The 9815-nt window shown below is 44.8% G+C and overlaps 1 non-coding gene across 1 annotated transcript; it reads right to left on the reverse strand.

Annotated features, from left to right (window-relative positions):
• Positions 1 to 604: 604 nt before the first annotated feature.
• Positions 605 to 678, reverse strand: TRNAN-GUU. The gene has a single exon. It is a non-coding gene; the product is annotated as a tRNA-Asn (tRNA).
• Between the last annotated feature and the right edge of the window lie 9137 nt (positions 679 to 9815).

A 9815-nucleotide genomic window follows, 5' to 3' on the forward strand; every position in this document is an offset into this window, starting at 1 on the left:
TGTTACCTGGAAAAAAAGGGCAGATGCCATGGTGGCTCATTGCCAAAACACAAAGACGATATGTTTTACAGAGCTAACCATAGCTTTCACAAAAGCCTCTCAAGCTTTCAGACTAACACAAGACCTCATTGTCAGCAGTTAAGTTTGTGATACTAGTCACACTGCTTTAGTACCAAACTTGAATTCAGAAACAAAGAAAGGAATGCACTGCCTCTTTCCTATTAAGTAGGCTAATAGTAACATAAAAGAAAAAAATGGGACAAAATTCAGCTTGTGAAGTTATACTAAATGACACAGATTACTGAGAGAAGCAGTGTCCATCTTACATGTGACTATATACGTCTGTAACCTTTGAAAACAAGGCTCATGACACACAATTCTTGCCACCTACGGTTTCAGGTTCTGGCACACTAACGTGATCTCTCTTCTCTCCTCTCCCGGTGAGGAAGAAGTCACAATCTGTTTTCTCTTCTGAGCACAAATCACTACTGAAACTATCTTTAGCATTGACATCTGATAAAGCATTATCATGGTGCAAAAGCTCAAATACCTGTACTGTAAAACCGTTAACACTATAATAATACTTGAGAAAAAAAAAAAGATCCGTCCCTGGGTGGGCTCGAACCACCAACCTTTCGGTTAACAGCCGAACACGCTAACCGATTGCGCCACAGAGACCTAGTTACTGCATTTTACTTACCTGCTCTTGAGCAGAAACATGACCAAGTCCTTCCACCTACACCTGCATTTGCTAATCTATACAAAAAATGCATTTGGAACTTCATCTCAGTTCATTCTCTCACTATATTGCAAGAGGGAACACCAAACATTGCACACTTTTATTAAATTATCTTTTAAAGACATAGGCATATGTATTATTACAAAAGAAAATATATTAGTTTTCATTTTTATGTATTATACATTCCATACATAGTTTTCTTTAACAATCAGCATTTGAGTTACAAAAAATGCTCAATTCCTGCCTTCCCTTAGACTTCACACCTCCACTTGAACATTATGCTGCATGTATTGTTCCCACAAACTCTGTTTATTTCAGTTTAATATTTTCATTCCCTTTTCTAAAGATTCCACCTCCAGATCATCTATCACCTTGACAAGATTCAGCTCTTACATTACAATTGGTTTAGATTTTGATTTCCATTTTTTGGTATTTTGTGTGTATGTGAGACAGACAACAGCATTAAACGTAATAATGTCTTAGTAGATCAAGTCATTTCAGATCCTATAAGTAAAAGAATCATTTCCTCAATTACAGTTATTTGCTACCCCAACATTTCTGACAGAGTACTCTATATGGAATTTTTAGTACATGGCAATCTGTTACACTCCACAAAAAGAGGTCCCAGTTACTTCTCCCCTTCCCATCATGCCTCCAGAATTTACTATATACCCCATAACAAATTCTCTAAAATCTGTGTAGGATATAAAATACCTATGCAAACATTTTCAAGTCTTAAACCTTCTGGAATTTGTTGCACACACACGAGCCATACAGATGTCATAATACTGTTCTTTAGTAAACTGCCATTCCAGGCTCTCTTTACAATCTCTCCCACCTCCTCTGACTGATTCTGAAAGTTATGCAATATTTTATATGTCCTATTAATTATCCCATTTTAACATCAGCTTCTGTTCTAGACTCCAATAAAAAGCTGGCATTTCATTTAGCACTCCCAAATAAACTTCTCTTTCCCTATACTCTGATATCAATCCCTTTTAGCGAAGGCAGTGTCTAACTTGCAGTAGTAAATTCTGCTTGGCCTCATCCCACTCAAATGCTGACTTTCAGTTTACTCAGACTTGATCCAGAGGTACTTTTTTTTCTCCCTCCTGAGAATATCATATAGATGTAATTCAGTGGCCAGAAAATATTAATTCCTTCTCTAATACCTGCCCTATTTTATGCAGTATAATGGGAGAGCCACAGCCTATCCAAGCATAAGACAGAGAACGAATCTTGAGTGGCACACAAATACTTTCCTATTTGATATTCACCCCCCCCCCCCAGCTCAGATGTAATGTATTTTCTACAAGGATTATGTCTCAGCCTTCATAACAGAGGATAGCCATTGCTTTTTCCACAGTTTTCGCTGTAAGTTATTGCTCAAATTTCACATCCAGAATGTGAACCTTGCTGGGGTCAGTTAAGTGTTAGTCACTCTTACAGCTAAAGTGTTACTTTTTCAGAGACAAATGCTAAAGATAGTGATAAAAAGGGCAGAAACTGGTTATGCCATCAGGTATACCTCAACGGCACATTAACTAGTGGCAACCGAAGTGTTACTGCTATTCAGGCAATCCTACAAAATTAATATGTAATACTGAAGGACTACATCAAAATACTTCTTCAAGGGCAGGTCAGCAAAGCTTCTATATACACATAATGTGGCTATCTATGATGCAACTGTTACTTGGGATATCTCAAAGAAAAACTTGGATATAAAACCAAACCAAACCATTGTGCTAAAATGAACTAAGAATTGCTACACTGAATAAGAAGTTATGTACTCACCATAACGTTCCATCTGAGTAGGTGGCTTCATTTGTCTGCAACCTGTGGGTCTTGGATCCGATATCGGATCTGAGCCGGCAACTTGTTTCATAGCTAATGGATCCGAGCTCCTAGCTCCTCCCCTCACCCATAATCCCCTGCCAACCCTCCATGACCTCAGATCAAGTTTGCCCCTCTATAGATACCCAAAAAGGGTATTCCAATAAACAACTCACATAGATCCACTGAAGGCCAGGGGGAAGGTGGGGGGGATGGTTGCAGACAAATGAAGCCACCTACTCAGATGGAACGTTATGGTGAGTACATAACTTCTTAATCTGAAGTAGGGGCTTCATTTGTCAGCAACCTGTGGGACAGAGTCCCCAGCTACCTGAATCTTGGGTGGCCATCATGGAAGGATATTGCGGAGCACAGCAGAGCCAAAGGATGCTCTCCCTCTAGAAAGTACGTCCAATTTGTAGTGGTTAATAAAGGTATGAGATGAGGCCCAAGTGGCTGCCGAACAAATATCATCCAACGGAACTCTAGATTTGAAGGCCGCAGAAGTAGAGATGGAACGAGTGGAATGTGCGCGAACTCCTTCAGGTGCGGGTCTCCCCGAAGTTTGGTACGCTAAAAGAATACATTGGGAAATCCAGCGTGACAGGGAGATTTTTGATACTGCTTTCCCCAAATTAAATTTGGCAAAGGAAATGAACAACTGGTCGGATTGCCTGTGACCAGCGGTTCTATGAGTATAAAAACGCAGCTGCCTATGAACATCTAATGAATGCAGCTTGTACTCTCCTTTATTCTGATATTTAGGAAAGAAGACCGGTATTTATGGATTGATTTATATTGGTTTCTGATGCTATTTTGGGAAGGAAGGAGGGATTGGCCCTGAGGTACACTCTGTCCGGATGAAAGATCAAGTAAGGAGGTTTCACAGAAAGAGCTTGAAGCTCCGAAACTCTTTTCGCTGAAGTAATGGCTACAAGGAATGCTGTTTTCCAGGACAAGTATTTGAGATCTACTGAAGCGGCAGGTTCAAATGGTGGAGCAGTCAGGGCTTGAAGAACTAGTGAAAGATCCCAAGGGGGTACGGCTTCTTTTATAGGGAGTCTAAGCAAAAAGGTGCCCTTGAGAAAGGTTTTACACAATTTGGCCGACATCAAGGGCCCTGTGTCATGTCCCACATGGTAATGGGAGATGGCAGCCAATTGTACTTTGACAGTTGAGCAACTAGTGCCTTCCTGAGAAAGTTCGGTTAGGAAGTCTAGTATGGATGGAAGAGGAGCCGTAAAGGGATCTAGATTATGATGCTCCGCCCAGACGGAGAAACGTTTCCATTTACTGCGGTACACTTTCCTGGTGGAAGGTTTATGCGCTGCCACGAGGATGGCTTTGACTGGTGAAGAGATACCGGGAGTCCTAACTAGGAGTGGAACTGGAGCAACCAAGCTGTCAGCTTCAGACTGTCCAGATTTGGGGTCGGTAAGCCAGACGGATGGGAGATTAGATCCGGACTGGGATCCAGAATCCAGGGGGGATTCACTAGGTGAGACCACAGGTAAGGGAACCAAATTTGCCGAGGCCAGAATGGGGCAATAAGGATCATCCTGCTCCCCAACCGCGAGGCTTTCTGTAAGAGCTGCAGCATCAGGGGTAGAGGAGGATAGGCATAAAGTAGACCGGGCGGCCAAGCATGCACCAGAGCGTCTCTTGGAGTTTCCCCTGGAGGGGCAATCAGAGCGAAGAAATTGTCGCATTTGGTGTCTGAGGGAGAGGCAAAAAGATCACAGCAGGGTTGCCCCCATATTGCGAATATCTGCTTCGCTACTAGTGGATTGAGAGACCACTCCTAAGGGGTAAGAAGGGTGCGGCTGAGTTTGTCCGCTAGGATGTTGGCCCGCCCCGGAATGTGCGTTGCAATCAGAAAGCGGTTGGTGGAAATCGCCCATTCCCACACTCTCATGGCTTTGCGGCATAGAGGGTAAGACCTGGTTCCCCCCTGTTTGTTGATGTACCAGACAACAGACATGTTGTCCGACTGAATTGCAATAGTTCCTACGGGGAGGAGATTCTGAAGTGCTTGCAACGCGTACAGCACCGCTCTCATCTCCAGAACGTCGATATGCGGAGAGGTCTCTGTATCGTTCCATGTGCCTTGGACGGTCCTGCCTGAATAATGCCCCCCCACCCGAGGCGGGAGGCGTCCGTGGTCACCGTGGCGAGAGGGGGAGAGGTGCAGAAGGGTCGGCCCGTATGGAGATCCGGAGCATGAAGCCACCATAATAGGGCCCTCCTGCAAGCCTTGCTGATAGCGATGGGGTGATGGAGAGGAAAGGACAGCAAGGACCATTGTACTAGAAGGGTCCACTGCAGTACCCTCATGTTCAGACGGGCGCATGGAAGGAGGGTTATCGCTGCCGCCATGGAGCACAGCGCCCTCAGGACCAATTCCGCCGGTGGTGCTTCTGACTGGAAGATGGCCCGCACATGAAGTTGCAAATTCCGTAGTTGTTCCGACGTCAGGAAGGCTCGTAGATCTCTGGTGTCTATTCTGGCTCCTATAAATTCTATGATTTGTGTCGGGGCCAGAAAAGATTTGTCGACATTGATGGTGATGCCTAATTGGGGGGCTAGGCGGAGAAAGAAATCTCTGGCTGAGCAAAGTAGATGCCTTGTTGGGGCGGTCAGGAGCCAGTCGTCCAGGTACGGGAAGTCCTGCATTCCCTGGAGTCCCAGGTGGGCCGCTATCACTGCTAACACCTTGGTGAACACCCTGGGGGCTGTGGTGAGGCCAAAGGGAAGGACCCTGAACTGGTAGTGACTGGCTCCCAGCCGTAAGCGGAGAAAAGTACAGTTGTGTACACCTACCATAAATGTAGATGTTCGAGTGTCTTCACTGTTGCAGTCATAACTGTAGGGTGCTCCTGCCGGCAGGCAGCCCGAGGTCGGCCAGAATCCCAAAGTCTGAGTCCGGCGTCGGCTGTATAAGCTAGTATCCTGACGTCAGGACGCCTTGGTACATAGCCCTCAGCCGACGCCATCTTCTCCAGCCTTTCTTGCCCTAGATGTCAGAAGTCCCCAACAAATCAAAAATGAATCCAACAAGGAAACACAAATACACCACAAATATGAGAGAAAGAGGGGATAGGAGGGAGGAAAACCCCGACTGCAACAGTGAAGACACTCGAACATCTACATTTATGGTAGGTGTACACAACTGTACTATGTTCTTCGTGTTTCACTGTTGCAGTCATAACTGTAGGGTGGAATCCCAAAGCAGTGCAGAGAGGGAGGAGGCTTTAGATAGAAGAAGGGGAGGCAAGAATACCCTGCAAGACAGCAGAGGCAAAGCCTGCCCTAGACTTAGAAAACAAGGGGAGATTGTAGTGCTTGGAAAAAGTATGCACAGAACTCCAAGTGGCAGCTTCCAAGATATCCTTGGTAGGGACTCCTCTGAGGAAAGCAGTAGAAGTAGCAGCTGCTCTAGTAGAATGACTTCTAATGGTTCCTGGAAACTGTTTCCCATGATGAGTGTAACAAAATCTGATTCCATAAGCAATCCATTTGGAAATAGTTTGTTTAGAAATAGGTTTTCCAAGAGAACTGGAAGCAAAGGAAACAAACAATTGGTTAGACTTTCTGAAATCTTTAGTCTTGTCCAAGTAAAATCGTAACTGTCTGTGCACATCCAATGAATGCAAAATTCTTTCCCCTTTATTTTGAGGATTTGGAAAGAAAGTAGGAAGGTGAATTGTCTGATTCAAAGCCACTTTCGAAATCACCTTAGGCATGAAAGTAGGATTGGTCCTCAAGGATACTCTGTCCTGATGGAAAATAAGGTATGGTTCCACAGCCATGAGAGCTTGCAACTCTGAGACCCTTCTGGCAGAGGTCAATGCTAACAAAAGAACAGTCTTCCAGGATAGAAATTTAATATCTGAAGATGCAGCAGGCTCAAAAGGAGGCAAAGTAAGTTTTTCTAAAACATAATTAAGATCCCAGGCAGGGACAGGAGGGGTCCTTGGAGGCCGCAAATTTTAGCCCCTCTCAAGAACTGCTTCACCAAAGGATGTGAAAAACAGGAGGATCAGAACTGAAATGCAGAGATAGCAGAAGCATGAATCTTAATGGAAGAAAAGGAAAGTCCTTTAGATAAAAGTTCCGAAAGGTAAAGCAAAATAGAGGAGAGATCAGGAACCTGAGGATCAGAGCCTCGGTCCTGCACCCAAATAGAAAACCTCTTCCATTTAGAGGCATAAGATTTCCTAGTGCTAGGCCATCTAGCTTCCAAAAGAACATCCAAAACTTGTTTGGGAAGACTAGAGGAAATCAAATTCCTTTGAAGAGCCAAGCTGCCAAGCAAAGGGTCTTGAGATTGGAATGTAGTAACTGACCCTGATGCTGGGACAGAAGCGAAGGGTTCAGTGGAAGAATCCAAGGAGGCCCGAGAACAGGAGCTTTAAGGTTGGATACCAAAACTGTCGAGGCCAATTTGGAGCAATCAAGATGAGGAACTTGGGCTTGTCCTGCTTTATCTTCAGTAGTACCCGAGGCAGTAGAGGAAGAGGAGGGAAGGCATATGCTGACAGGCTTCTCCAGCTGAAGGACAGGGCATCCACTCTCCATGCTGTTTTGTGGAAGGACCTGGTGCAAAAGCGAGGCAGCTGATGATTGAGATGGGATGCAAACAGATCTATCTGGGGACATCCCCAAACTGCAGTAATCCTGTTGAACAAGTTGGTGTCTAGCATCCATTCCTGAGGATCTGAAATGTTTCTGCTCAGGCTGTCTGCTAAGAGATTCTGTTTCCCTGGAATGAATTGAGCCTGGAGATGCAGATTCAAATTTAGAGCTGTGTCCCATAAACCCATAGCTAGTCTGCAAAGGGGGTATGAATGAGAACCCCCCTGCTTGTTGATGTACCACATAACCGTGGTGTTGTCTGTCAATTAGCAGAGGCCCTGGTTGTAAAAGGTTTTTGAAGGCTAAAAGGGCATTTTGAACTGCCAACATTTCCTTCAGATTGATGTGCCAGTGAAGATGGTCCTTTGTCCAGGTTCCCTGCTGGCAATTGTCTAGAAAGTGTGCTCCCAAGCATAATCCGAGGCGTCCGTGGTTAGGATTTGAGTAGGCTGAGGGAGACGAAAAGGTTTTCCTTTGTTTAACGTGCATGCCCTGGACCACCAGAGGAACTCCTTCTGGAGGCAGGGGATCAGAGGAATCAGAATATCCAGATCGTGGTAGTGCTGTGACCATACACTTTTCAGATACCATTGAAGCTTTCTCATGTGAAGCCTTGCGTTTGGAATCAACAGAATGCAGGAAGCCATGTAGCCCAGAGCCTGCAGGAATTTCCTTGCAGTGAGCTGAGATAGAGTTGCCAAGGTGTTGAAAGTAGAAGCCAGCTGAGTTTGTTTTCTGGAGTGAGGTAGGCCCTTTGTAAGGTTGTATTTAAGAGGGCTCCCAAGAATAGCATTTGTTGAGAGGGGATCAAATGTGACTGTATGTTCACTGAGAATCCCAGTAGTAGGAGAAGACGTTGAACAAAGTCCAGATGTTGAAGCAGAAGATCTTTGCTGTCTGCCTGAATAAGGCAGTCGTCCAAATAGGGGTAAATCTGGATCCCCTGAAGTCTGCAGTAAGCCACTACTGGTGCCAGGCACTTGGTGAAGACTCTGGGCGCAGTAGATAAACCAAAGGGCAGAACAGAGAATTGAAAGTGCCTCGAACCTGCCTTGAACCTGAGGAATTTCCTGCGTTCTTGTCTGATAGGGATATGCAAATAGGCTTCCTTTAAGTCCAATGTCACCATCCAGGCGTCCTGAGAGAGCATTGGAATTAGCTGTTGCAGAGTAAGCATCTTGAACTTTGGAATTTCCAAAAAGGTGTTTAAAACACAGAAAGGTCCAGAATAGGTCTCCATGAGTTTTGTTTTCTGGGAACCAGAAACAGCCTTGAATAAAACCCTTTTCCCATTTCCGAGAGTGGAACAGGCTCTATGGCTCTCATGGCCAGAAGAGCATCCACTTGAGTTAAGGCCTCTGACCATTGAAGTTTTGGCAGATCTGGCCAACCGTGAGTCCTTGGCAAAGTGTGAAAGTGGAACTTGTAACTTTTTAAAATCACGTCCAATACCCATCTGTCCTGGGTAATATGAGTCCAATTTCTGTAAAAAAGAGACAGTTTTCCTCCGAGAGGGGCGTCCAGGTAAAGGGGTCCTGAAGCCCAACCGAGAGAGTCATTGAGTTTGCTTTCTTTGATATTGGGATCTGTCTTCTCCCCTCCTAGGTGAAGAAGCAGTCCATTGTCTAGATCTGTAAGAGGTCTGGCCTTGACCACGACCTCTGGAGCGTCTATATCTTCCCCTTTGAGGTCTGTCAGACGTGGGAAAGGACCAATTTTTAGAGGGCCAATTCCTGGAAAATCTAGGAGGCTGAACCTGCAAGAAATCTTTTACAGTCTGCATGGACTTTGCCTTTTCTTCCATCTTTTTAATAACTTCCTCAGCCTTAGAACCAAAAAGAACATCCTGTTGAACAGGGGCATCTAATAACTTAGCCTTAACCTGTTCAGGTAAACTTTGTTCACGAAGCCAGGCATGTCTCCTAATCACAGTGCCAGAGGCAGCATCCCTGCAGGAAGCATCCAAAGCATCAAAACCACAATGTAAGCTATGCTTGTTAACCTGTTCACTAGCATGCAAAACATCCTGAAGTTCCTTATCCTCTGCACAAGCAGGAAGGGAAGCAAGCTTTTGCTTTAAAACAGACAAAAGAAATTGCTGATATTTAAACATATGAAACTGGCAATTTAAAGCCCTTACAGACAGGGTAGCAGAAGTATATGCCTTTTTTCCCCACCTGTCTAAAGCACGAGAATCCTTCTCAGAGGGCATAGGATTTTTAGAAGTAGCAACCTTAGCAGCCTTAGAGCCCTGAGAAATAGTTTCAGGATCTGCAGAAGGGTTTTTAAATAAAAATAAATGAGAGTCAGGAACCCTATAAAATCTATCAGGCTTAGAAGGAGCAGGAGGCATGGAATCAGGAGTCAAATTAGCCTCAGAAAAAGCATCATCTACAATGTCCAAGACAGGAGGAATAGCTAAAGGCCTATGCTGAGGAAGAAGAAGAAATTCTCTAAGCCTCTTTTTGGTAGCAGAATATTCCTGTCCTTCCCAATGAAAATGTTCCCTCATCTCATGCAAGGTTTCCCCAAAAGAAAAATCCTCAGGCGGAGAGGCCGAGGGCAAAGAATCCTCAGCATCCGAATCCTCATAAGGGGGAAAGGAATA

This window comes from Protopterus annectens, chromosome 5.part1 (genome assembly GCF_019279795.1).
Source record: "Protopterus annectens isolate FY-2018-M chromosome 5.part1, PAN1.0, whole genome shotgun sequence".
NCBI lineage: Eukaryota > Metazoa > Chordata > Ceratodontiformes > Protopteridae > Protopterus > Protopterus annectens.